This window comes from Ovis canadensis, chromosome 19, assembly GCF_042477335.2.
Source record: "Ovis canadensis isolate MfBH-ARS-UI-01 breed Bighorn chromosome 19, ARS-UI_OviCan_v2, whole genome shotgun sequence".
Classification (NCBI taxonomy): domain Eukaryota; kingdom Metazoa; phylum Chordata; class Mammalia; order Artiodactyla; family Bovidae; genus Ovis; species Ovis canadensis.
Genome location: NC_091263.1, coordinates 51899136 through 51927131, shown reverse-complemented (window position 1 = coordinate 51927131; position 27996 = coordinate 51899136). Strand labels below are relative to the sequence as shown.

The window sequence follows — 27996 nt, the reverse complement described above, 5'->3', positions numbered from 1 at the left end:
TCCCCAGGAGGATATATCTGAATGTCTCTTGCAGCATTCTGTGTAATAGTCTCTAACTAAAAACTAACCAAATGCCCATGGGGTGGGGGGATGGAATGGATACATTGTGATTTACTTAAAAACAGAATTCTTTACAATTATAATGAATGATCTACAACCACATACAACAAAATGACTGAATCTCACTTAACAGAATGTTGAATGGAAAAAACCCAGGTACAAAAAGAGTATGATTCCATTAGAGTCAAGTACAAAAACAGGCAAAACCTATCACGCTAGAAGAAAGGTAGGGGCAGGAGGGGCCACTCTGACACTGGTGACGTTTCATTCTTAATCTGTGTGCTGGTGACAGGGCTGTGTTCCCTTTATAAGCACAGGATATGTTCATTTGAAAAGATTCAAAACATACAATGTGACCTCTAACAGACAGGGAATCATAGTTTGCTAGTTTTGAAAGAAGCCCTGGATATTTCAGGGATGAGACACCCACATAAATTCATTTGACCATAAGGTTCAAAGAGAAGGGATACAATAATAATGTTAGTAGCTGCAACAATAGCAAATATATATAATTACAGTAATAAACTAATGTTTACTCAATGTTCACCTGTGCCCAACACTGTACAAGTATTATTTAATCTCTATAATAAAACTATGAAGTATATGCAATGACATCCCATTTTACAGTGGAAGAAACTGAGGTTCTGAGCAGTAAAGACATGCACCCTGATCTGATTTAAGCATATGGATGGGGTGCAAATCAGGGAAAGTTCTTGGCAAAATGAGAGCTGGATTCAAGTCTCCTGACTTTTGAGTCAACATGCCCTTGGAGGGTTGAAAACTATCCCCCTAAAAATACGTCCATGTCTTAAGTCCTAGAACCTGTGAATGCTACCTTATTTGGAAAAAGGGTCCTTGCAGATATAATTAAATGAGGATTTTGAAAGGAGAAAGTTATGCCAGCTCAGCTGGTTGGGTCCTACGTGTCACTGCATACGTGTCCTCATTAGAGTAAGGCAGAGAGAGACGTAGCACATGCAGAGGAGAAGACGATGCGTAGATGGAAGCAGACATCACGGCGATGTGGCCGCAGACCAAGGGACGCCAAGGGCTGCTGGCAGTGTCAGGACCCGGAAGAGGCAAAGAACAAGTTCTCTCTCAGAGCCTCTGGAGGGAGTACGGCCCTGCCAACACACTGGTTTTCAAACATCCGACATCCAGAACAATGAGAGGATAAACTCCTGCTTTAAGCCAGGCAATTTATGGACACTTGGTAAAGCAGCCATAGGAAATGAACATACTCTGCCTTAACTAAACATTTATACACCATCGTGTAAACAATATTTTATAAGCTGGCCACAGGAGTCCCTGAGAAGCATCCTGGGATCACACAGGTTTGGGAATTAATCTCAGGTTTCTTTACACTTGGACTTCTCAAGACCTTTAGTATGTTTATTGTGCTTTATGTTTCTTGGAGAAGGGGCTATAGTGATGCAGAATTTCCCAAACTTCACAGGAAGATCCCAGCAAGCAGTCCTAGGAAGATCTGCAGTCTGCCATGTTGACAACACTGATGATACCCACAAGGGGACAAAGGCCTAAAAACTTAAGAGTTATTACTTTGCCAAGTTCATGATTACTTTTTTAAATCCTCCCAAACACAGAGGATGAGATGGTTGGATGGCATCACTGACTCAATGGACAGGAGTTTGAGGAAACTCCAAGGAGACAACGAAGCTCAGGGAAGCCTAGTGAGCTGCAGTCCATGGGGTCGCAAAGAGATGGACACAGCTTAGTGACTGAACAGCAGCAACCACCACAGCATAGTAGTTATCATCAAGAGCTGGATGGGATGAGCTCCAGAGGGCCTTCAAAATCTAACAATTCTTTATGTGTAAAACCAGACATGGTTCTTGCCCATGGCAGACATTGCTAATCAATCACAGCACAATCCCCCAAGCTCTGACAGGGCAATGGCACCCCACTCCAGTACTCTTGCCTGGAAAATCCCATGGATGGAGGAGCCTGGTAGGCTGCAGTCCATGGGGTCGCTTAGAGTCGGACACAACTGAGCAAGTTCACTTTCACTTTCACTTTCCTGCACTGGAGAGGGAAATGGCAACCCACTCCAGTGTTCTTGCCTGGAGAATCCCAGGGACAGGGAAGCCTGGTGGGCTGCCGTCTATGGGGTCATACAGATTCGGACACGACTGAAGCGACTTAGCAGTAGCAGTCCTTAACCAGAGCTCCAGGCAAATAAGATCTATGTACTATTCCTGTCCTAGTAACTCAACAGACAATCCAAATAAATAAACCATGGCTTGTGGGTTTTCAGAAACATCTGTATTATTTTCTTCTTGCCCCAAAAGGATGTTCTCATGCCCACCAATATTTATTGACTTCCTCCCCACCTCCATTTCTAGAATGCACAACCTTTGCTCTGATTTTTAAACCAGAACTCCAGCAATGATGGTGAGAGCTTTGGGGAGCAGAGAGGGGAGGATTTGGGGCACTCTACATGCAGTCTAATCTTTGTTCTCTGGGCATAATTTTCTCCAACAAATTAAAATATACATGTATTTACTGCCTTCTGAGTTCCAAAGCCATTCATGGAAACTGCAGTTGACTTTTTAAATCTTTGCATTTTGAGTGAAATCCCTGAGCAGCAGCTGCATCTGATCAAACTTCCCCAGCAGGAAAGTTCAGAAGCTCGGGGTCTTCAAAGAAAACCATTAGCTGGGGATGCAATTTTAGAAGGTGATGAAACATGGATGCCTCACTTCTATTGTAAGAACACCTTTCTCAGTGGGGTATACAGACTTCCACAAGGGGTAACTACCACTGATCTTGTTTCATAATTTTAAAAAAATCTGAAAATCAGAAACATTAAGTACATGGAATCAATGAGGCTATGAAGCTTATCAGTCATACCTCCATCCCCTAAAAGGAAGGAGTCGAGAACAATAATAAAAATATTCTTAATTTAACAATGTATATTAAGTACTTTAACAATCTATTTTAAGTAACAATTTTCTTGCAGTTTCTGTGTCAGACCCTGAGCAAGGTCATGGTTAGGCAGCTCTGTGAGCCCCTACAAGGTGGCATGAATTGTACACTGAAGATGGACATTGAGTAACACAGTTTCTGCCCGTCAGGGATTTAGGGAGAGGCAGACAGTAATCACCAAGAAAAACAAATATTTTATACCTTGAGAAATGCTCTGGACAAAAAGAAAGAACATGATGTGGCAAAGAGAAACACAGTGAGTTGCAGGCTGAGAGTAGTAAAGCAAAGCCAGGTAGGAAGTCATCTTGGCAGAATGGCATTTAAGCTGAGGATGCTGATAATGAGAAGCTGCTGGCCAGGCCAGGTTCTAGAGGAAGGGCATTCCAAGCACGAAGAAGAGCAAATACAAAGGCCCAGAGGCAGGCAGGACCTTGGATGTGAAGGGCCAGAGGGGCTGGAGCATGGGGATGACTGGGGAGGAAGACGTCCTTGCAGAGGCAGACTAGGGTCAGGCTTTGTTACAAGTGCAGGAAGAGGGAGGCATCTCAAAGTTCTTGCTAAAGTGTTTGGATTTTGTTCTTATTGGATGGGAAGCTGATGGACGCTGTTACACAGGGGAAGGGTGAGAACTGATTTAAGCTTTAAAAACAGTAGGTATTTGGGAAGGTTACTGAGTAATCAAAGTGGGAAACAATGGTCACCTGTATAAAGTTGTGCCTGTGGAGAAGGTGAGCAGTGTTCCCGGGGGGATAAACATCTTTTCTGTCATTGCTTACTGAGGTGTAATTTACCTACAGTCAAACACATATCTTCTACACAGAGTCTGATCCATTTTGACAGATGCTTATACCCATGAAATCATACTCTACCAAGAACGTAAAGCAGTTTTTGTACCCAAGAAAGTGACTTCTAGTTCCCTTTCCATCAGTCTTCCCTCTCCCTCTCCCATGTCCAATGTGGGATCTGTTTTTGAGGGAAAAAGACTCATTTTCACTAGACTGGACATGGGATTGCGTGAAAAGATAAAGATCAAAGATGCCAAAAGCTTGTAGCTCAAACAACTGGATGGCTGGAGGCCAGCACTGGCTGCCCTGGTAAAGCCTTGGGTAGGAGAATATATCTCCAGTTGTGCTCTCACACGTCAGGTTCAAGAAGCTCACTGAACACCTAATAAAGACGCTCAGAAAAGAGTAGCACAACTAAGTCTGGAGCTCGGGAGAGAGGTCCAGGCTGAAGACGTAAATCTTCGCAGGAAGTCATGGATGTAAGTCATTGCAGGAAGCCATGGACTGGATGATGTCAGCAAGGGAGCAAACGAAGACAAAAGGGAGAACAAGAAGCGGATAGGAGCAGTTCAGGAGAAAGAGCAGCAAAGGAAACTGAGGCAAGAGGAAGATGCCTCAAGTAGGATACAGAGAAGCCTGCTGAACGAAGGGGAAAACACAGGAAGGAGGGAATGATGCACTCACGCAAACGTTCCTCGCCAGTGGAAGGCGATCCCTGCATCTATTAGTTTATTTGCCTACAGAGTACCCAAAACTCTGTAACGCAGGTCTCACTATTACAGAAAGTCCTGTACATATGAACCTTCAGGTTACGAACTTTCAAACATGCGAACATGTGTTCCATCACCATCAGGCATGAGTGAAATGCACCTGGCCCTGTCTCCTACTGTTAATGATCCTTCAGCTCTACCATCTCCAAGCTCGTCTCCCTCTTCCCATCAGTAACTCTCCATGCCAGCCCCTGTACACCAGTTGTGGTACTATACTACTGTGTTTTTCAAGGTACTGTATTGCATGATTTAAAATGTTTTACTGCTTCTGTATGTTTGCTTTTTCATGTATTATTTGTGTGAAAAGTATTGCAAACCTACTACATACAGTCCAGTACTATATAGCCAATTGTGTTAGTTGGGTACCTAGGCTAACTTTGTTGGACTTATGAACAAATTGGACTTAGGAATACAGTATTAGAAGGGAACTCATCTGTATCTAGGGGACTTTCTGTATTCTCATTTCACAGAAAAGGCAAGTGAGATTCAGAGAAGGAGTGACTTGTCTCAGTTCAGTTACTCAGTCATATCTGACTCTTTGCGACCCCATGGACTGCAGCACACCAGGCTTCCTTGTCCATCAAGAACTCCCGGAGCTTACTCAAATACATGTCCATTGAGTCAGTGCTGCCATCCAACTATCTCATCCTTTGTTGTCCCCTTCTCCTCCTGCCTTCAATCTTTCCCAGCATCAGGATCTTTTCAAATGAGTCAGTTCTTTGCATCAGGTGGACAAAGTACTGGGGTTGCACCTTCAGCATCAGTCCTTCTAGTGAATATTCAGGACTGATTTCCTTTAGGATGGACTGGTTAGATCTCCTTGCAGTCCAAGGGACTCTCAAGAGTCTTCTCCAACACCACAGTTCAAAAGCATCAATTCTTCAGCACTCAGCTTTCTTTGTAGTCCAACTCTCACATCCATACATGACTACTGGAAAAACCAAAGCTTTGACTAAACAGACCTTCATTGGCAAAGTAATGTCTTTGCTTTTTAATATGCTGCCTAGGTGGGTCATAACTTTTCTTCCAAGGAGTAAGCCTCTTCTAATTTCACGGCTGCAGTCATGACCTGTAGTGATTTTGGAGCCCAAGAAAATAAAGTTTCTCACTGTTTCCATTGTTTCCCCATGTATTTGCCTTGAAGTGACGGGACCGGATTGCATCATCTTACTTTTCTGAATGTTGAGCTTTAAGCCAACCTTTTCACTCTCTTCTTTCACTTTCCTTAAGAGCCTCTTTAGTTCTTCACTTTTTGCCATAAGGGTGGTGTCATTTGCATAGCTGAGGTTATTCATATTTCCCCGGGCAATCTTGATTCCAGCTTGTGCTTCATCCAGTCCAGCATTTCTCATGATATGTACTCTGCACGTAAATTAAATAAGCAGTGTGACAATATACAAACTTGACGTACTCCTTTCCCTATTTGGAAACAGTTTCTTGTTCCATGTCCAGTTCTAACTGTTGCTTCTTGACCTGCATACAGATTTCTCAGGAGGCAGGTCAGGTGGTCTGATATTCCCAACTCTTGAAGAATTTTTCACAGTTTGTTGTGATCCACACAGTCAAAGGCTTTGGCACAGTCCATAAAGCAGATGTTTTTCTGGAACTCTTGGTTTTTTGATGATCCAAGGGATGTTGGCAATTTGATCTCTGGTTCCTCTGCCTTTTCTCAATCCTGCTTGAACATCTGGAAGTTCATAGTTCACATATTGCTGAAGCCTGGATTGGAGAATTTTGAGCATTACTTTGCTAGCGTGTGAGTTGAGTACAATTGTGTGGTAGTTTGAGCATTCTATGGCATTGCCTTTCTTTGGGATTGAAATGAAAACTGACCTTTTCCAGTCCTGTGGCCACTGCTGAGTTTTCCAAATTTGCTGGCATATTGAGTGCAGCACTTTCACAGCATCATCTTTTAGGATTTGTAATAGCTCAACTGGGATTCCATCACCTCCACTAGCTTTGTTCATAGCAATGATTCCTAAGACCCACTTGACTTCATATTCCAGGATGTCTGGCTCCAAGTGAGTGATCACACCATCATGATTATCTGGGTCATGAAGATCTTTTTTGTATAGTTCTGTGTATGCTTGCCACCTCTTCTTAGTATCTTCTGCTTCTGTTAGGTCCATACCATTTCTGTCCTTTATTGTGCTCATCTTTGCCTGAAATGTTCCCTTGGTATCTCTAATTTTCTTGAAGAGATCTCTAGTCTTTCCCATTCTATTGTTTTCCTCTATTTCTTTGCATTGATCACTGAGGAAGGCTTTCTTATCTCTCCTTGGTATTCTTTGGAACTCTGCATTCAAATGGGTATATCTTTCCTGACTTGTCTAAAGGCTACTTAAAAGAAGAGCTGACATCCTGATGCGTAACAGATTTGCCCCAAGTGTGTTTGCAGCATGCTAATGAGTCAGGCTACAAAAGGGGTTCTGGGGTCACATTAGAGGGAAGGTACAAAGTGAAGTGAAGACAAAGTCGCTCAGTCATGTCTGACGCTTTGCGATCCCATGGACTGCATAGTCCATGGAATTCTCCAGGCCAGAATACTGGAGTGGGTAGCCTTTCCCTTCTCCAGGGGATCTTCCCAATGCAGGGATCAAACCCAGGTCTCCTGCATTGCAGACGGATTCTTTACTAACTGAGCTATGAGTGAAGGTGTGAAGTCATAGTTAAAACAGGTTTCCCTACTCCAGGGCTCAGAGCCTTGAATATGCTAGTATGAATTGTGATGCATCAGAAAAGAGTTATAGGGTATTGCATCTTCCAAGTACACATGGAACCATGTTTTTGCTTTCTTGTTTAGAAGAACCATTCGCCATACAGGTGTTTTCTAGGACACTGTAGGGGAACCACTGCTAGAAGGCAACGGGATCATGGCTTCAAAATGTGTCTGAACAAAGTCTAAAGTGTTCTCACAAACGTTATGTGACTAGTAGCCAAAGGAGAAAGGGTTGACATGAACATTCCATTTTACAGATAATGGAGGCAAAGTGCATGGGGTTAAGTGGTTTGCCCTGTATCACAGTCCTGCAGCAATTAAGCAAGTGGAAATCAGCCCCGGTCCATGAGCCCAGGGGCAAGAGAAATCAGGTCAGGTCAGGCCAAGGGGGAATCAAGCTGGAGACAGAAAATGAGGCTCCTCCTCGCCTCTGCTCCTTTCTTTACAACCTTCCCTGCTGTTTGCTTTCTGCAGGAATCTATCTGGGGGGAGGCGGTTATGCAAAAGATGGAGGAAAAAGAGGGGCTCCGTGTGAGCTCAGCTTATGGGCAATAGGAAAAGGCATTCAGTCCTGTTGGGCGTGTGAACTGTGAACAGTCTTGTGGGACGAGCCTGAAGGAAGTGTCTGGAGAAAAAGAAAGAAGAGACACAGGACTGTGGAAGGAGCCCCTGAAGACACAGAGATGCCTTAAGGATTCCAAAAGCTGCAGGGCTGAAAAGCACCTCTCCACTTAAGTACTCAATCTGACCTTTTGTCGTCTTGGCCCAGCAGTTAGGGAACTGCAGGCAAATGAGCCAGATGCTCCTCCACGGTGAACATGAATCCCTACACCCCACGCAGCCTCCCTACACTTGACCACAAGAGGCCCTCGTGGACTGCAGCCACCCACCACATACCTATGATGTCCAAGCAGGAAAGGGTGTGGCAGAGAGAGTCGGGGGAGGGGTCACTAGATCCAAACTGTTAAGAGAACATTAGCGTGAGCGTCAAGGACACTGAGTTTGGACAGTCACAGTTTTAAGTCCCATTTGGTAGCTGTGTGACTGAGAGGAGCTACTGAACCTCTCTGGGCCTATGCTTCCTCATCTGTGAAACAGAGATGATAACCACATCTACTGTGCCGGGCTTACTGTCAAGATTTTAAAGGATAATAAATGAAAAGGCAACTGTGTCCCCCAGCAGAGTCTAAGGACCCACCTGAGATGCTTCTTAAAACACAGATTTCTGGGTCATACCTGAGACCCTGAGAAACAGACTCTCTGAAGGGTATTCTCATGCATCAGACTGTCTAAGAAAGCTTGGTAAGACGTGGTATTCTGTGCTTGGCAAAGACTCAGGAAGTTAACAGCTACTGATTGCCATCATCAATTATAACATGTTAATATGAGACCTTTTCTCTAGGCTAGACAAGCCGAGGTTCAAAATCAGACTTTATCTGAAAGCTAACTCAATAGACAATCATTCATCCTCAAAAACCTAAATAAAGCCTCAATCCCTGGAAACATTAAAGTTTCTGTAGTTATAACAGCCTAGGTGAATACAAAGGGATCTTTTGTAAATGTGACTAAGAAATCAAGTGGTCACTTTTTTTTTTTCTTCTTTTTTAAAGAAAAAGCAGCACAAGGCAAACTTTCAGAGATGTGGTAAGCAATGTCACCTACACCCTCCTTGATGTTTGGTATCTTGCCTGGAAAGGTGCTCCGTGAAGAGGGAGACCCTTGTGATGGGTATGATTGCTGTATGCAAGCTGACTACTAAAAGTCAATCGTGAGGCAATTCTCAAAGGCTTTCGGGCTACACTTGCAGGGAAATCATACATGAGTTTTCCCCGACACTGAGTTCCACAGTACCTGCATCTGTCTGTTCTCTCCACTGACCCTCCATCTTCTGTATCTTCTGGAAGACATCCAGATAGAAATCTTTGCAAAAAACGAGTGTTCCTCTGCTTGTCACACAGAGCAGCAGGGTATAAAAAGACAATATCACCCTCTGCAACGTCCCCTCAACCCCCCCACTAAAACAAAATCAAAACTGCATGGCAATCAAATGCTAAGTATACTGGGAAAGAATCCTTTGTCATTTAGATCTTGAGGGGGAAAAAAAAAACTTTTTGGGAAATTCTCCATGCAATTTCCATGAAGTTTCATTACATTCAACTAGGATTACCACTGTGTTTTAGTAGCTGGAAAAAAAAAAAAGATTCCCTTTGCTTCCTCTCACTGACCTCAGAGTATCACACTGAGTTCTATTCACCCAGAGTGCTCCTATTTGATTACACAGCTAAGAGGTGCTTCACGTGACCAGGTACCAGGTGCCTTTCAGAAAACTAGCTTGGGGAGCAGAGCATCTCTAAGATTATCAGAAACTGCACATTTCTGTAAACACTACACAAAGCAAGGCCTTGGACCCCGTGGTTGTCCCTGGCCAGCATTTAATTGGCCGTTCTTCATTTTACTGATGTGCTTCAGGAGTAAACCCAACACAGAACCACCCTGCCTTCTCAGCAAACAGCTCTATAAAGACCATAAATGTCACCACCACCAGACTGGTGAGCATTAGTTCAGACCTCTGCCTCTCTCATTCCTTGAGACATCTGTGTCCCTGAGGAAAACAAGCTAGGCTTAAAGGAAATCTTGGGGAAAAGAGCCAAGAGCTTTTCCTGTGAAGGCTAGTGGGAGGAGGCCAACAGGGAAGTGGGCTTGATAAAACTGTCTTAAAAAGCTCATGGAGGGACTGAGCAAGTTATTTCAGTTTCTTAAATGGAGGCAACACCCACCCACCCCCCACCACCCAAAAAAACAGAAAAGGCTTGTTGAGCAAGAAGCTTGACAGGCTGGGAGAGGTGGAGGGTATCGCTGCAGAAGGATCACCTGGTAACAGAGCTTTCTTGTGTTACACCCAAAGCTGTGTACCATCTGAGCCTGATCCGGCAAAATACTCAAATCTCCTGGTAATTTCCTGCAGACAAGACATTTAATCATCTCCAAGCCTCCACCACAAGAGGGAAAAAAAAAAAAAGGCAAAAAACCTAAACCAAATGATTCACACTCTTAAAAATGAATCTGCCTTCGGAACACGAACTGTTTTCTGCTCTTGAAAAGCAGCCACGATTTGTTATTCTAACAAAGTGTTCCCTTCCTCCAAACAGAAATAAAAGTCGCTCAAGGAGGGCTTGTGCTGATTTCTGTTCTGCATTTCTTGAAACTTCCACCCAGTCAACATTTTCTCCTGGCAGGTTCTCAGAAATCCAGGGAGAGCTGGGGAGTCAGTGACTGAGAACACAGGATCATTTTTATAAGCCTTCCCCACCCCCCACCCCCCCAGTTTTTGGCCCCATGGGAAGATGTTTTATTGCAGGACGAGCAGAGTTAGCTGCACATATAAATTCTTCACTGCTCAGCTCACTTGACACCTTTATCTGAGTTGCCCAACGGCTGGGAGGGTTTGGCAATTGATGATTTGAAAAAGGAAAGGTCCAAATCCTCCCCAAGTGGTATGTGTTCTGTCTGTACATACAGGGCTGTGTCCATCTCTCTAATTACTCAACTAGTTGTGCAGCTAAAAACATCTGTTTGCAGAAGGCAAGGAACCCAAAGTATACAAATGATTCACAACACCTAAACAACTGCAAATGAAGGCCAGTCCAGTCCAGCAAAATGAAGGCTGCTCTAAGCCAAAATAATTTAATATGGGCGGAAATGGAGTTTGGCAATTCATGCATCAGACTTTGCTTCATTTTGGGAAGGCATTTCTTCTAGGAGCCTTGTCTTCAATTAAACACACACACACACATACACACACACAAACATACCCCACCACCCCATCCCCTGCCCCCAGGCCCTCTGCATTAGGCTTTCAAGTTTGCTCATGTGTACCTCAGGAAAAACAGACTGGGGAGAGGGAGGAAGCTCAAAATGCATCTTTTAAATAAATCTTACCCCTCCCCCATTCCAATCCCGATGGACTATTTTGGTTTGGAAATTTCCCAGTATACAGCTGCCTAGGCACCTCAGATCTGCAGACTCTCAGGCTGCAGTAAGTCTGAAGTCTCCCAGCAGCCAAGAGGGTACATCTGCAAACCTGGACGTTCTAACAAACTCCCCCCAGGAGCTTTCCCCATCCCACAGACTGTTCCACTCCAGTTAGGAAGGCCAGGAGAGGGAGGTCTCTTCCTCACCTCCACCCCCAATTCAGGGAGAATAAATGAACACATTTCTGAGCTGCTTCATTACAGATAATCCACCAAGAAGAACAGTAATATGCATTTTTTAAGTTCTAGGAAAATGAGCCATAGGAATGTGGGGAGAAATACATTATCTTTTAAACCAGACCTTCCTGGAGACATCACACATTTTTTGAGCGTCTAAGAGAAATAAATAAGTAGGTCAGGAGCAATCCATACATTTCCAACATTTGAGGGAAATGAACTGTTAAGAGATTAAAGGCTCTTGAAAAAAAGCAAGTTCAGGGAAGTTTAAATGTTTCCACCAAAGAAGTCCTAATACAGTAACAGGATCCGCGACTCCTGACACTGTTACTATTATTGGTTAACCTAGTGCGCAAAGGCTGGGAGACGCTCATATCAAAAAGATCCCAAGGTCCCCTTCCCGGAGCTCCTGACCTCCCCAGTGTCTGTGCTGCAGAGCGCATCTCTTTCAGAGGTTACTGTCCCACTTTAAGGCCCCTCTTCCTGGTCTCCATCAGGAGCACACGCACCCCCTCGGGGCACCCCTGCCCTGGGGAGCCACTTACCCGGCTCAGCCTTGCATCTCTGCTACTGCGGGGCCTCCACCACCACGAACTAAGGGGGGTGGGGGGGTGGGAAGGGGCCGCAGACCCGGGCCAGGGGATGCGGCTGCGGCTAAGAAGCCCAGTGGGGTGTCCGCCGCCAACCACCCGGAGCCAAAGGGGGCCCTGCAGGGGCTCCGCGCGAGGGAGGTGACATTCCCGGGGCTCAGCGATGGCAGCTGCTCCGTGCACAGCTCCGGATGCAGGAAAACCTCTCAGGTCCCGGGAAGAGACGCTTCAAGCTCTCCAAGCTGCCTCCCCGCTGCTTAAAGGGACGCCTCCCCACCTACCGTGGCGCTTATTGGTGAGAATTCCGAGCCACAGGCCAATCCTAGGCCTGTTCCCAAATTGAGATTTCAATCAAGGGAGCTACTGCTTTAAAATTAGAAAAGGCTGATGGGGGTGGGGAAAGGGGTACGGGCCACTTTCCGTAGCAGGACACAGGCGCTCTGGCCCTTGCTCTTTGGAAGTCCCTAGCGCTGGCAGGGGCAGCAAAAGCCAAATTCCGCTGTACAGCAGAGCACAGGAGTAAGGCAGGGAACAGGCTGCTCCTTGGCCTTCACCCCTCCCATCTTGCTCATCCTTCAAGGCTCATCCCACTCATCAGATTTGGGGGCTCTCTTAATTACTGGAAAGAACCCCCAGCTAGGTGCTTCCAAATTCTCCCCACTACTACCCCCGCCTTGGGGGCACTGATCACACTCACTGTTTTTTGCTTAATCTGTCTCTCCCTTTATACTGTAAATTCCACCACTGCAGGGCTTGTTTCCGTCTCTCCCCACACTGTGTTACCTACCTCCTGCCTGGAACACTGTGAGCTCTCAGTAAATATTTGTGGATGGAATAAACGAACGAATAAACAAAGGAATGAACACTGACACATCTTGTGTTGGCTGTGGCAAGACAAACGTTAATTAAAAGGTGATATTCAAGAGGCCAGCAGTCCCCGTTGTAGTCTCAGCGTCTCACAAGTTATAGAACCTGCGCCTCAGTTTCCTTGTTTGTAAAGCATGATCATGAAATCTCATGGGGTTGTTGTTAATGATGGTGTTAGTGCAAATCTGGACTAGGAGGTATGCCCGATCAACAGCTATAGCCCAGCTATAGTCAAGAGCTGGTGTTTCTAAAATCAGAATACATTTCCTGGGGGTTGGGATGATCTGACTGCTGGTTTGGCTTCTTGGTGAATACATGGTCATTCATGAAACAGATGTGAATTCTGTACCTGCTCAGTGCCAGACCTCATGCAAGATGCTGAGGTGACTACTCCTAGTGGGAGTGGAGGTGAGCACTAAGGTTTTCGAGAGCTATAGAACCAGTAAGGTGTATAGATGGATACGCAGAGATTTATTATAGGAATTGGCACCCTATATGGAGTTAGAGAGATGGAATAGTCCCATGGTCTGTAGTCTGTGAGTTGTTGGAGAATCAAGAAAGCTGGTGTTATAATGCTTGACACATACAAAAGCTTGAAATCTGGGTGCCAGGGGTGCAAGTCCTGGTCCCAGTCCAAAAGTCAAGAACCAGGAATGCCAATGTCTGAAGGCAGGAAAATGTAGAAGTCATAGCTCAAGCAAAGAGAGTAAATTGATCTTTCCTCCACCTTTTTGCTCTCTGTTCAGACCCTCAACAGATTGGAAGATGCCCACCTGCACCGGTGAAGAGGAAATCTTCTTTCAGAAGTTCACTGATTCAAATGCTAATCTCTTCCTGAGACTCCCTCACAGACACACTTAAAACTAATGTTACCAACTATCTGGGCATCCCTTGGCCCAGTCCAGTTGACACAGGAAATTAATCCCCATCACAGCATGGGGGAGAGACAGAGCAAAATATACAAACAGAATTATGTTAGATGTATAGTCAGCAAAGACATATGACCCGGAATGTTTATTGGAGCACAGTTTATAATATCACAATAACTGAAAACTACCACCCAATAAAAATAGGGGAAATGGAAAAATAAATTACAGAACACCTATTTCTGGAATACTACAGTCATGAAACGAAGCAGAGTTAAGTGCACTAATAAACAATAAACTTCAAAATATATTGCTAAGTACAGAGCAGAAGGTAAAATATATCCCTGCTTGATTAAATAAATCTTCATGTATTATATGGGCTTCCACAATTGCTCAGCATGTAAAGACTCTGCCTGCAGTGCAGGAAACAGAGGTGACGTAGGTTTGATTCCTGGGTTGGGAAGATCCTCTGGAGAAGGAAATGTATCCCACTCCAGTATTCTTGCCTGGGAAATCCCATGGACAGAGGTGCCTGGCGGGTTACAGTCCATGAGGTCACAAAACAGCTGGACATGACTGAGTGACTAAGCATGGACGCGTGTGTTATATATACGTATGTATGCTGCATGTGCGTAAAATGTTTCTAGAACTATGCCTAAGAAAATGGTAAAGGTTATTATTCTTGGCAAGGTGGTATGAGAACTAAGCAGGTCTACAGTGGGAAGGAGACTACTATTTCACCATATACTTTTGTGTATTACTTGATTATTTTACCAGGAGCTTGTAATAAGCTCCTAGATCTGGCAAGATGGTAAATGATGACAACCTGAAAATTCCAACTCTTCAAAAACCCTAGATACACTAGATAAAATAAAACCAAAATTATTTTAAGGGCTTAGCTGACTCACAATTAAGAAAGGAGAGTACCCAGGTAGAAAAAAGAAGTAACTAAAAACAAGAATGGTGAACATGCAAATTCATGCTGGGGATATGAGGCAGAAGGGAAGATGGTTGGCAACAGGAGAACAGTCTGTCTTGGTTCCCTAGGGGCTAGGGTTTGAATACCCAAGTAGAACAGAAGATGAGGCTTTGGAACAAGCAGAAGTAGGAAGTTGTTAGGAAACTCCTCCAGAAAACCAGGAACGCTCCCTGAGGGCTGCACCCTCGGTAAACAAATAGATTAGAAAAACTGTCAGCCATCCCAAGGAAACTTGTCTCCCTGTGGTCTGAGCAGGAGGGAAACATTTAAGTTGAGAATTAGAAGCCCTCAGCCTATGCCTTTCTTCAGAGTGGAATATGAACAATTGAAGTGAGCATCAGCAAACTCCAACTGAACAATTAATATAAAGCTTGGTCCCGTTCACAATATGCCAAGAATTCCCCACAGAAGCAAATGAAAAATTTTCCTGCAGAGTCAGTTCTGTAACCTGGGCTACATCTGACCCTTCAAAGCATGAGCTCGTGATAGTAAATTACAAAACACAGTCATAAGTCAGCAAGTATGAGGATCAGGGCTCAAGAGTTAGAGGTAATAAAACAACATTTTGGAAAAGAACATTAATAAAGTTTAAAATGACTAAACACAATAAAGTTAGAAATGAAACAACAAAAAAAAGGGCAACTCTTCTCTTTCCTCTATAGATTCATTAAAATTAAAAACTCAATGGAGAGATGAAACAGAAGATGAAATACTGCTGAAGAGAGAAATACAGATCTCAGGACATTACACAAGATGAAACACAAAGGGATGCAAAGCTGAAAACTACAAAGATGTTTAAGTGATACGGAGGACAGACTTAGAAGGGCCAACATATGTCTAACCAGAGTCCTGTTGGCACAGAATAGACATTGAGGAGAGGCATAATGGCTAAGAGTTTTCTAGAATTTATAAAACTCGTGAATCTTCAGATTCAAGAAGCATAAGACATCTCAGGCAGGAATATCTGTCTGTATTAATTACTCATAAAAGTACAGTTAATAAAAGACTGAACTGAGGAAAAGTATAACAGTTTAACAATGCAATGACAGAATTAAATAGATGGCACTTTAAAGAGAGGCAACTCTGCCATTCCCCATTTACAGTTGGATTATATTTCCCTCAGTCTTTCATCCCCCAAATTAACAAATTCTGCACTACAGAAGGTCCTTACATGTCTAACTGTACATTAATATGGCTCTTAAGCACCAAGATGAGATAGCAGAGGCATCCTTGGAAAGACACGTTCATTCAGCCATTAACAAAAGTGGCAGGAAGAAAAGCATACACACAAGAACCGAATGAACAGCAGTTCGAAGCCCCTGTTCCCAGAAATCCTACTCTGGTGGTGGAGGAAGAGGAACCGAATGAACAGCAGCTCGAAGCCCCTGTTCCCAGAAATCCTACTCTGGTGGTGGAGGAAGAGGAACCGAATGAACAGCAGCTCGGAGCCCCTGTTCCCAGGGACCTTACTCTGGTGGTGGAGGAATAGGAACCAAATGAACAGCAGCTCGGAGCCCCTGTTCCCAGGGACCTTACTCTGGTGGTGGGGGAACAGGAACCGAATGAACAGCAGCTCGGAGCCCCTGTGCCCAGGAACCTTACTCTGGTGGTGGAGGAACAGGAACCAAATGAACAGCAGCTCGGAGCCCCTGTGCCCAGGAACCTTACTCTGGTGGTGGAGGAACAGGAACCGAATGCACAGCAGTTCGAAGCCCCTGTTCCCAGAAATCCTACTCTGGTGGTGGAGGAATAGGAACCAAATGAACAGCAGCTCGGAGCCCCTGTTCCCAGGAACCTTACTCTGGTGGTGGAGGAACAGGAACCGAATGCACAGCAGCTCGAAGCCCCTGTTCCCAGAAATCCTACTCTGGTGGTGGAGGAACAGGAACCAAATGAACAGCAGCTCGGAGCCCCTGTTCCCAGGGACCTTACTCTGGTGGTGGAGGAATAGGAACCGAATGAACAGCAGCTCGGAGCCCCTGTTCCCAGGGACCTTTCTCTGGTGGTAGAGGAAGCAAATAAACAGATGGAGAGTGTCATCATTTGTTGCTGTCGTTCAGTCACTAAGTTTGTGTCTGACTCTTGTGACCAATGGACTGTAGCCCGCCAGGCTCCTCTGTCCATGTCATTTCCCAGGCAAGAATACTGGAGTGGGTTGCCATTTCCTTCCCCAGGGGATCTTCCCGACCCACTGTACCCACATCTCCTGAAGTAGCATTCTTTACTACTGAGCCAGCCATCACGGGGCATAAACTATACTACTATAAAAACACAGAGGAAGAACATCTCAACCAGTCTTGTGGAAAGGCAGTACTTGATAAAGGGCTTCCTGGAGTAGGTAACATCTACACTGAGGGAGCTAGTATCCTTACGAGGAAACACTTTAGAATTAGGCTTGCCTTTAAATTCCAGTACTGCTACTTATCATCTAGTCTGACTTTGGCGAAGTTATGTAACTTTTCCAAGCGTCACTCATCTCATCTGTAGAATGGAATTCATATCACTTAAGTCCCGGCGTTGTTTTGAGATTTAGAGATAATACATGTAAAGCACTTAGCAGAATGCCTGACCCATAATTGATTTTTTTTTTTTACTAAATGGGTAGCTGTTGTTGTTATTAGATGAAATCCAATGATTCGGTGGGAAAAAAAATGCCTCTTGTTTTAAAAGGTGATTTTCTTCAGAAAGCTGACAGAGACAGAGGCTTCAGCCTATTTTTCAAGAAACTATCTTGAAGAACATTGAATATTTATTGAATCTAGCCTGCAAAAATAACATTATTATGCTACCAGATTTAAAGAGTTATTTGATCTGGCCCTTTCAATGAAGGAACTTAAAATATAGTTCTTCCAAAATAACTAATGAAGGCTGCATAAGTTAAGTGTCAAGTATATGATTCTTTTCAGTGATAAATTCCAAAACTGTAACAGACTTCTCTTTATCATGAAACTTTCAGATTCCTAACCACAAAGTAAACTGAAAGAATTCAGAGTCCAGCAGTGGGAGGAATAGATGGACCCTCCTCAGTATTACTTAACAAGTTTATGAATGACCTGGATGATGCATGGAAAAGAAACTCGTAAAGTCCAACCTATGGTGCCAAATTACTGGGCCCTGCCAATGCTCGGCAGGTAAGAACACAGAGCTATCTAGCCAAATCTGGAGGAGTTGCCTGAATTTCAGTAGAGAAATTCAATAATGGTAAAGGTTATACCTGCCTTTTGGAAGAAGCACTGAACTATGCCATCTTAGAGACGAAAGCATTGGCCAAGGCCAAGCTTTCCATTCATTCCTTCATGTATCATTTAACAAACATGAATCTAACATCTACTAAGAAGGTTTGCGGAGAAGGCAATGGCACCCCACTCCAGTGCTCTTGCCTGGAAAATCCCATGGATGGAGGAACCTGGTGGGCTGCAGTCCGCGGGGTCGCTAGGAGTCAGACACGACTGAGCGACTTCACTTTCACTTTTCACTTTCATGCATTAGAAAAGAAAATGGCAACCCACTCCAGTATTCTTGCCTGGAGAATCCCAGGGAGTGGGGAGCCTGGTGGGCTGCCATCTACGGGGTCACACAGAGTCGGACACAAATGAAGTGACTTAGCAGCAGCAGCAGAAAGAAGGTTTGACTTGTAGGCTGTGTAAACATGGAAACACATGAATAAAACGCAACACTTGGCTTCATGGAGCAGTGATATGAAATCTTCACTTGAAACCACCCATGCCTTCCAACATTCTTCCTGCTACCATGCAATGGTGATCTGACTTTTATAAAACAACTTAACTTTGCACTAGAGATTAAATCCCATCATGTTTCAGAACAGAAAAATAGATTTTATCTCTTCAGCTAGCAATGACTGACTGGTAGTGGATTCCTGGAGTGCTGACTTGATAAGAAGTCTGAGGCTGCATATGGCAGGAAAGCATGCTGTGATTGATTAGTGATGTCTGTCATGTGGATGGAGAAGGGGGTGACAGCACTATTGCTATATATCTGACATCTCCCATCTAGTCCAACCCCCTCATTCCACAGATGAGAAAACAGAACAGATCTTTCTTTCTTCCTGTGGCATTTTAAATTCAGCAACACGAGCAGGGGCAACCGAGGAGAACCTCCATATCTGAAATGTTGCTGAGAGAGAAAAAAAAGTCTGGAGCTCAGAATATTTCTGATGAGCTTTTAAGATATGCATTCAAATCCTTTAGCAGCCTTTGTATTCTGCAGCAAACAGGCTAAATGGAGAAAGCTGCAGACTCTGATCGCCTGGTTAGCTACAAAGAGCCGCCCCCCACCCTACCAGACACACGTTAAGACTATATAAAATACATATAATTTGAGTATGCTTGAGGATTTAAAATGCACTGGGGGACAAAAACGTCTAAAAAGTGAATATATTTCAGAAATACAAAGTGAATACATAGAACGGTAATTAACATGTTATTTAAGAAAGAATGAAGATTTTTATCATTTTATTCTATTAAATGGTACTGATATCATCAGCCAAAGGAAGGAAAAGAAAGACTCTTATTTATTTTCAGAAGACACTTTATATCCTGGGCACTCTGTAACATTAACTAAAAAGATACGGTCTGGCCCCGTTAAGCATTTCCACACCCAATCTATCAACACTCACAACCATCACCCAGCCCAGTCACAAAGAATCCAGGCTCATTCCCTGTGAAGGACAGAATGGTATAAACGGACAACAGATAAGCAGGAAGCCCAACCCCAGCGTGATTCAGATACAAAGAACAAATTGTAGCATTTGATTAATATGCTAGCTCTTCTGTCATGCCAACTGCAAAGTGAATCTTATGGAAAACCAACTCCTTGAGAAACAGGTCTAATTAATTCAGTTACATAAACTCCAATGAAATATTAGGGGGAGGAGACAGGCAAGTGAAGGGAGAAAGGGAGGAAGAATATCAGAGTGAGAATGAGGAGAAAGACAAGGAGGGCAAGAGAAAGGGCGGAAAGGGAGGGGGAAGGGGGGAGGAGGGAGGGAGGAAACGAACAAATGGGAATACATGATGGAGAGAATGTGAAGAAGACGTTCTGGAGGCCCCAGAAGCTGTGCTCTGACATAGGATGACAGGAAACCTATTTATATTTCAATCAAACACACTGTTGAGGTTTGGGTAAGCGATCAAAAGATGAACAACCATCAACAACCCTTTAATGCATAAACTGGTCAGATTAGTTTTTTCTCCCAAGACTCATTCATTTGTATACCACCTGCAGGATTTCTGCTAAATCTGCTTTTACTAAATATCATATTAATGACATACTGAATGGGCCTTATATTATTATTTACATGAATAAACAAGTTGTGGGACATCCACACATAGAATATGACCCAGTGAGTAAAAGGAACAAACATAAGCGACACGGTGGATGAATCACAAATATGTAGTGCTAAGAGAGAGTCAGACTGAAAAGGCTACATACTGTATGAATGCATTATGTGACATTCCAGAAAAGACAAACTCATAGGCTCAAAACACAAGGGTCGGAGATGGGAGCAGGGACAGAGAAAAATTTAGGAGGAGATACGTATCTTCATTGCGACACTGGCTGCGTGACCAGATGCATTTGTAAACACCCACAGAACTGTAAACCTAAAAGTAAGTTTGAATGTATGCAAACCTGAACAGTGAAAACAGAACCAGGCAAAACCCCCAAGTTAAAACCATCCCTTGCATCACTTTGGCTTTAATCTAAATTAACTATTTTCCTTCTGTTTTGTTCTCGTAAGGATGTTTAACAAATTACTCAAAAAAAAAAAGTAACTGAGGAACTGTGGTATTCCGAGGGCTACTGCCATGACATTGTTCTTTCTTGACTAATAATGGAGATGACCAAGTTTTAAAGAAGAGGCAACTCTAGCACCCAATTGAGATCTCCTTATTGATGTACTTACAAAGTTTCAGTTCAGTTCAGTCGCTCAGTCGTGTCCGACTCTTTGTGACCCCATGAATCGCAGCACGCCAGGCCTCCCTGTCCATCACCAACTCCCAGAGTTCACTCAGACTCGCGTCCATCAAGTCAGTGATGCCATCCAGCCATCTCATCCTCTGTCGTCCCCTTCTTCTCCTGCCCCTAATCCCTCTCAGCATCAGAGTCTTTTCCAATGAGTCAACACTTCACATGAGGTGGCCAAAGTACTGGAGCTTCAGCTTTAGCATCATTCTTTCCAAAGAAATCCCAGGGCTGATCTCCTTCAGAATGGACTGGTTGGATCTCCTTGCAGTCCAAGGGACTCTCAAGAGTCTTCTCCAACACCACAGTTCAAAAGCATCAATTCTTCAGCACTCAGCCTTCTTCTCAGTCCAACTCTCACATCTATACATGACCACTGGAAAAACCATAGCCTTGACTAGAAGGACCTTTGTTGGCAAAGTAATGTCCCTGCTTTTGAATATGCTATCTAGGTTGGTCATAACTTTCCTTCCAAGGAGTAAGCGTCTTTTAATTTCACGGCTTCAGTCATCTGCAGTGATTTCGGAGCCCAAAAAATAAAGTTTCTCACTATTTCCATTGTTTCCCCATCTATTTGCAATGAAGTGATGGGACCAGATGCCATGATCTTAGTTTTTTGAGTGTTCAGCTTTAAGCCAGCCTTTTCACTCTCCTCTTTTGCTTTCATCAAGAGGCTCTTTAGTTATTTTTCACTTTCTGCCATAAGGGTGGTGTCATCTGCATAGCTGAGGTTAATGATATTTCTCCCGGCAATCTTGATTCCAGCTTGTGCTTCTTCCAGTCCAGCGTTTTTCATGAGGTACTCTGCATAGAAGTTAAATAAGCAGGGTGACAATATACAGCCTTGACGTACTCTTTTTCCTATTTGGAACCAGTATGTTGTTCCATGTCCAGTTCTAACTGTTGCTTCCTGACCTGCATACAGGTTTCCCAAGAGGCAGGTCAGGTGGTCTGGTATTCTCATCTCTTGAAGAATTTTCCAAAGTTTATTGTGATCCATACAGTCAAAGGCTTTGGCATAGTCAATAAAGCAGAAATAGATGTTTTTCTGGAACTCCCTTGCTTTTCAATGTTCCAGCAGATCTTGGCAATTTACTATTCATAAAATGAATGAAATAAACCATTCCACTGGTTCTCACTCTGCACACCTGCAGGAGAGGCAGCTCAGTTCACTAGCAGACAGCTGGCTCCTGGATTAAGTTCCTGTCTCCAGTGAGTTGTGGCTGATACTCCACTAACATGGACCACAGAGAGCCAAGCCAGCCAACTCTTCCACTCAGGGTCTTTCAAAAACCCGAGTCTTTATCTTCTATCAAGCCACTTCTATGCACGGTTCCTCAGGGGACTGGCTTCATACCCTTTTACATTCAAGCCATTCAAAAATATGACACTCCAATTAAATGAGAATGAGGCATTATTGTCAGTGCGGCTAGGTCCTGTAAGATAATTTCCATACTTTTTAGAAAACATGTTTAGGTATGTAAGGTTAAAATCACATGATGTCTGAGCTTTCCTTTCAAATACTTAGGAGAGAGAAGAGTAAAGGAGAAGGGGAAGGAGGGAGGAACCCATGAGCAAAAGGAAAAAGATGAAAGAAATGTAGCACAATTTGATAACTGTCAGGAGGAGAAGGGAACGACAGAGGATGAGATGGTTGGATGGCATCACCGACTCGATGGACATGGGTTTGGGTGGACTCTGGGAGTTGGTGGTGGACAGGGAGGCCTGGTGTGCTGCGGTTCATGGGGTCGCAAAGAGTCGGACATGACTGAGCGACTGAACTGAACTGAAACCTATTACATAGGGAGTCATTATACTTTTCTTTCTGCTTCCGATTATGTTTTAAAATGTTCTTAATAATGAAAAGAGGTGGACATGGCTTAGCAACTGAGCAACAAGTAATGAAAAATCTTTCAAGCTTAATTTGACCAGGACAACATGGGGTGGTTTATGTCCTCCTCATTCCTGACAAGGTGATTCTAAAGTGAAAAGTGAAAGGGAAAGTCGCTAAGTCATGTCCAACTCTTTGGGACCCCACAGACTATAGAGTCCGTGGAATTCTTCAGGCCAAAATACTGGAATGGGTAGCCTCTCCCTTCTCCAGGGGATCTTCCCAATCCAGGGATCAAACCCAGGTTGGCCACACTGCAGGTGGATTCTTTACCAGCTGAACCACAAGGGAAGCCCAAGAAAAGTGGAGTGGGTAGCCTATCCCTTTTCCAGGGGATCTTCCCCACCCAGGAACTGAACCGAGGTCTCCTGCATTGCAGGTGGATTCTTTACCAAATGAGCTATCAGAGAGTATTCCTAAATAAAAAGGCAAACTTTCAGTTTACAGGGAAAACTAATGCCTCAAACTTTAAAGAGCATTTCTAACATAGGTAATCTGTATGAATATGAGATCTCAGTTCAGTCTCTCAGTCATGTCCAACTCTTTGTGACCCCATGGACTGCAGCAGGCCAGGCCTCCTTGTCCATCACCAACTTCTGAAGCTTACTCAAACTCATGTCCATTGAGTCGGTAATGCCATCCAATCATCTCATCCTCTGATATCCCCTTCTCCTCCTGCCTTCAATCTTTCCCAGCACCAGCGTCTTTTCCAATGAGTCAGTTCTTTGCACCAGGTTGTCAAAGTACTGGAATTTCAGCTTCAGCATCAGTCCTTCCAATGAATATTCAGGACTGATTCCCTTTAGGATGGACTGGATAGATCTCCTTGCAGTCCAAGGGACTCTCAAGAGTCTTTTCCAATACCATAGTTCAAAAGCATTAATCATGAGATCTAGGTATCAGCATTTTCATTTTATGGACGTAAATCTTGACATCTCTTTTTTTGGTGGTTATGGGAACATTCTGGCCCTGAATTTTCAGATACATGACTTTGGAGGCGTCCGCCACATTGAGCCATGCTGACCTGCATCCATTGTTTTTTGAGGGTGTTGGGGAGAAGTTCATTTATTTTGAATTTGGAAAACAAGGAAGCATTATGCAAATGAATACCCCTCCCATTTCCTCACACTCTTGACTATAACAGAACTCTCTCACTGAATCCTTCCCACAGCCCACTGAAGTAGCAACTATGAAGATTTCCATTTTCAGAGGAGGAAACTGAGGTACAGAAAGGTTAAGTAACCTGCCTCTCATAACACAGTTTGTAAGTGGCTGGGATGGGAGCCCAAATAGGGCCATCCTGCTCCCAGATCCCCCAGGTGCACCATCTTCACATGTGCAGACCACTCTTTATGTCAACTGCTGGATCTCGGTTGCAAGATGCACTTGGAAGAGAGACTGAGTGGAAGCTGAGAACTGATGGTAGTTCATGTCCACGAACTTTGCAGGTGCTCATGCATTTATCCTTTACCTGTCCACCTGACACCTACTGAGCATCTACTACACACAAGACATTATAGTAATGAGCTCTGAGAACACAAATATTAAAAAACACACACAATTCACACTCAAGAGGAACCCACAGTCTTGTGGGATATATACACACACACACACACACATTGATAAAGCACCGAGTGATGTAGCCCAGGTGTGAAAAAGTACCGTGGAGAGAATGACCTGGACCAGCACAATAAAGTGATGGTAGAATCAACTTTCAAAGAATGACGAGGAATCCTTGAGATGGAAAAGGGGAGAAGCACGTTCAGGCAGATGCAATGGTATGAGAAAAACTATGGAGGCTTAAAAGAGACCCAGGAGTGGCAGAAAAGAGACATTTTGTTGAGCTAATCGACCCTGGCAGCATCTACATGGGGACTGGATGACTCTTGGTTGGAGGGGCTGTACTGTGCATGCAGGATATTGAATGGCATCCCTGGCCTCTACCCATTGGATGCTTCCAGTATCCCTGATAGTTATGATGACCCCAAATATCTCCAGACATAAGCACATGCCCCTAGGCAGCAGAATCACCCCATGGAGAATGTGGACTCTTGGGAAAACCTGCCTGTATGTGTGAACGAAAAGAAGGGAGAGAAAGGAGAGTTTGCCAGGAAATTGAAGAAGGGAGAGGGAGGTAGTTCTGCGCTGAGATGATGAAACAAGCCAACCAATGAGTTCCCTCCAATTCTATATCACTATCTGGCCACTCTGAAGTTCATTTCCTTTAAAAGGGTCTCCTCCAAATTCCAGGCTGTGCATGCAATACACATTAGAACTTTGATAATTAATTTAGTTTCCCTCTTGGACATTTAAAGCTTACTATCTAACCATGGGGGAGGCAGAATTCTGATATGGCTCCAAAGATGTCTGCCTTGGGGCATACACATGCCTTCTCCCAATTTTTTAAGCACTGATCTAGGTGCTGCTGTGAAGGAATTCTGCAACTGTAATCTGAGATCCCAAATCAACTGACCTTAAATTGAGGAGATTATCTTCAGTGAGCCTGACCTAATCCCATCACCCACTGGAAGACACTAGGATCTCCTGGACAAAGAGACTGAAAGGCTGAGGGGGCATCTGATGTAAGAGAGATTCTCAGTCATTAACTTTGAAGATGAAGGGGGCCACATGGCAAGGACCTAAAAATTCCTGACAGCTTTTAATTTTTAACTGTCACCCAAAAGCTCTTGAGTGACAGTCAGCTGGGCAACAGGGACTTCAGTCCCACCACAATGAACTAAATCCAGCCAACAGTTTGATGAGCTTGGAAGATCGGCAGATTAGAACAGAAGCAGATGGAAACACCTGGATTTCAGCTTTTAGAGAATCTGGGCAAAGAAGACAACCACAGGCTACATCATGAGATAATACACAGGTGCTGTCTGAGGCCACAAAATTAGTGGTCATCTGCTGTGTGGCCACAGGAAGCACAGCCTTGACCCTGCAAGCTTCCAAGGTCCTGCTTCAATCCTTCCTTCTCCAGGAGGCCTTTCCCTACCATGCTCAGAGGGTGAGCCAGGCTACTGCAAGTTTACCTGACTCACTGCACTGCTGATCCTGCTGCCTGAAAAACTTTGTGTGATATCTCACGTGGATAAACTGCTGCTCTACCACTGAGTATGTCCTGAAGGTTCACGTTTTGTCTGTCTGCTCGCCTCTCTCCTTCTCTTCCTCTCCCACAGAAATCAGCACTGGGAAGATAGTTGTCACCACTTGAAGGATCTTCTGAATTTCTTACATATGCTTTAACAGCCCTTTGTAGACACTTGGTAAATCATTACTGACTGATGGACAGGGGTCCCCACCCCTCACCCCCACCTAAGGGGAATTGCAAACCATTGCCAAATCCACGTTATGAAGTGACTTGGAGTAATACGCTAGCATTCAAAAGAACCACTTGCATTTCAATAATGCCTTATATGAAAGTCAAAGAAAGAAGTATTGTATGGCATCCCCTATATCAAAAGGAATCAAAAAGGAAATAATACAAATGAACTTATTCGTCAAAAAAAGAAAAAAGAAAAGGACTCATTCACAAAACAGAAACAGATTCACAGACTTAGAGAACAAACTTACAGTTGCCAGGAGTGGGAGGGAAGAATGAGGAGAAGGGACAGTTAGGGAGTCTGGGATGGACATGTGCACAGTGCTATATTTAAAATGGATAAGCAACAAAGTCCTATTGTATAGCACAGGGAACTCTGCTCACTGTTATGTGGCAGCCTGGATGGGAGGGGGAATTTGGGCAAGAATGGATATGTATGTAAGTATGGCTGACCCCTTTGCTGTCCACCTGAAACTATTACAGCATTGTTTATTAGCTATACCCAATATAAAATAAAAAGTTTAAAAAAAAATGACTTACATGAGATCACTCTCATTGATGATCATAACACTCAAATCAAGGTGACCTCTCATGGGTCACTAACTCTCAGGGTCAAGCAATTAATCAGTTACTATAAGCTGCCAGTACTCATGTATGGATGTGAGAGTGGGACCATAAAGAAGGCTGTGTGCCAAACTGATGCTTTCAAACTGTGGTGCTGGAGAGGACTTGGATAGCAAGGAGATCCAACTAGTCCATCCTAAAGGAAATCAACCCTGAATATTCATTGGAAGGACTGATGCTGAAGCTCCAATACTTTGGCCACCTGATGTGAAGAGGTGACTCACTGGAAAAGACCCTGATGCTGAGAAAGACTGAGGACAAGAGGAGAAGTGGGCAACAGAGGATGAGATGGTTGGAAGGCATTACTGACTCACTGGACATGAATTTGAGCAAACTCTGGGAGATAGAGAAGGATAGGGAAGCCTGGCGTGCTGCAGTCTATGGGGTCACAAAGAGTTGGACATGACTTAGTGACTGAACAACATGAGCTGCCAGACAAAAAGTCTCAAGGCTCCTTGTATTTTACACTCCCTTACTGCTCCTTCTGTGGGTTCAAGCCCTGGATCAGGAAGATCTCCTGGAGAAGGAAATGGCAACCCACTCCAGTATTATTGCTTGGAGAATCTCATGGACAGAGCAGTGTGGCGGGCTACAGTCCTTAGGATCACAATGACTCAGACATGACTGAAGAGGTTTCAGACACACTACTCTTCCCCTCTAGATGTAAATAAAGCTTGACATTTCTGGTCACTGGACTTGATGTTTAGTCTCCTGGTTAGAAGACCCAACGTAGGAGTTTTCCAAGGAAATCTTCCATTACCACTGTCCACTGAATGAATATTCTACCCTCCTCTGGAAGGCCAACAAGAGAATTTTAAGAATCACCTTTCTCTAGGAAAATGATGAACACAGTGGAGTATGTAGACATCATTACCTAAAACAAGTTAAATCAAAGGAGTCACTTTACTGACTCAGTTGTTCTCCACCATGATTAAAAATTTTAAATAACTGAACGCTTAAAATCGACTTGTTGTATGAAGCTTTCAAGTTCAGATTTATTTCCAGGATAATTTCAGGAAATAAAGCTCCTGGGACCTAAATTTATCAGCTAACCTCTGTGTACATTCTTTTCCTTTCTATAATTATCAGAGGGTCAATTAATGTGACTGAAAATTGCAATACTTAGGGCCGATTATGTCTCAAAATCATCCATGTTAAAGAACAAATAATTATGGACAAAACCGGAAGCTCAAACTTAGAAGCTTCCTTGGGTAGCACAGAAATGATCAGGCTGTAAAAAGCCAACCTTCACTCTGGCCACATTCCACTCCCTAGTGAATTATGCTAACGAAACCAAACTGAGGCCCTCAAGTTAACCAAGCAGAGTGCCAGCAACAAGGAGGGCAGGATTAATATTGGATGAAATGTAAGTGCTTCAGGAAAG

General features: G+C 43.9%; 1 protein-coding gene across 3 annotated transcripts in view; it reads right to left on the bottom strand.

Annotated features, from left to right (window-relative positions):
• The window catches only part of PRICKLE2 (prickle planar cell polarity protein 2), a 352734-nt gene that overhangs the window by 165094 nt on the left and 159644 nt on the right, over positions 1–27996 (bottom strand). Inside the window, exon 1 of one of the 3 annotated variants that reach the window (XM_069562273.1) lies at positions 12034–12308. The exons of the other annotated variants lie outside the window; for them this stretch is intronic. The gene's annotated coding sequence lies outside the window, so the exon portion shown is untranslated. Of the gene's footprint in view, positions 1–12033; positions 12309–27996 lie in introns of those variants that run through there. 3 annotated transcript variants of the gene reach the window in all.